Consider the following 1,602-nt stretch of genomic DNA (forward strand, 5'->3'; position numbering starts at 1 on the left):
AAGCCTCAGAGCCCCAGAAAGAGGCTGTCAGCCCCAGAAAGACGCTGGCGGGTGTTGCAGGACCAGGGAAGTAGTGGGAGGTGAGGGCGGGGCCAAGACCAGAAGCTGTGCTCCTGGTGCCCAAGAAAGGCACTGAGTTGGTCTGTGTGAGAAGGGTCAGGAAGCAGTATTGGTTCCCCAGGTGTCTGGAGCCCCAAGACTAGGAATGGCACAGGGCCCAAGCTTGTAGTAGAGAACAGCGGGGGAGATGGAAGGGTGGCGTGGAGGGCTGCACGGTAGACTTACCCCCAGAGAGGCCTGAGGGCGGGAGAGCGGGCCAGGAGAGTTAGCCAGTGGTGCAGGTCCGGGAAGCAGGGAGAGGTGAGGGTGGACCCAGGTCCCGCGGAAGCAGTGCTCTTGGGGCCCAAGGAAGGCCCCAAGCTGGCCTGGTTGAAAACGATCAGGAAGCAGCACCTGTTCCCCAGGTGTCTGGGGACCCAAGACCAGGAATGGCGCAGGGCCCAAACCAGAAGCAGAGAACAGCGGCGGAGATGGAAGGGCGAATGAGGCCGGGGGAGTCAATCCGCGGAGGGCTCCGCGATGGACCCACCCCGAGAGGCCTGAGGATAGGGTAGAAGCTCAATGTAAGATTTTTAAATGTACTTTTCCACATAAAGGAGTCATACTCTGAATTACATATGTATCTCTTTTATGCTGAAAAAGCACCATGGTTGTGCATACCCCCGCAATCCCAGCAATCAAGAGGTAGAGACAGGAGGATCAGGAGTTCAAGGCCAGACTGGGCTACATGAGACCCTATCTAAAAAGTCTTTCCACCCAAAGTATCACAGTTAGATGTCTATATTCCTGGGTGCCAAAATATCCTCAATGGAGTATGTTTACTGATACCTAAGTTTAATGAAGAATAAAAGTTTCTAAGTGATCTACACACATCCTAGGCAAAAGCTATCAGGAGAACACATACCTGCATGACTGTTGAAATGTGCAAAGTTCGCAAAATTGGCTGGAGCTGTTGACTGAGGAGCTGGAGCCGCAAAGCTGGCTGAGCCAAGGGTTCTGTCCCTACCTCCTACTCACTTGCTGGGTTATTTCTCTACCTCCTCTTCACTCTGTACTTAATCTGTCACTATGGGAAACACCCACTCAAAGTCTCAGAGTCTCACACCTCTTGCTTGTCTTCTTAAATCCTTAAAAAAAACTAGGACTTTCAGATACAATCAGGCCAAAATGCCTGAAGTTCCTGTGCACCAGTGCCTGGTCTCAGTAAGAGTTAGATAATAACTCTGTTTCGCCAGACACTGGAACCTTAAACTTCAGTATTTTGAGAGATTTAGAAAATTTCTGCCATTGTAAAGGCAAACAGTCTGAATTTCCATACAGCCAAGCTTCCTTTGATCTCTGTGCTAATCCCTCCCTCTGGGTCCCATGTTCTTCCCATCAGGCTCTTCTCACTAAGACAGTTTCATGGGATCCCAACCCACCAGGGGCCTACCACCTGCCCCCCCCTCCACCTCAGCTTTTGATCCTATCATAGCTGATAAACTGCCTCCGATTAGGAGATTAGGACCCATCCCCAACATCCTCCTGCTCCCCAGCCTGAGG

This window comes from Nannospalax galili, unplaced genomic scaffold, assembly GCF_000622305.1.
Source record: "Nannospalax galili isolate Female #2095 unplaced genomic scaffold, S.galili_v1.0 scaffold325, whole genome shotgun sequence".
Lineage (NCBI taxonomy): Eukaryota > Metazoa > Chordata > Mammalia > Rodentia > Spalacidae > Nannospalax > Nannospalax galili.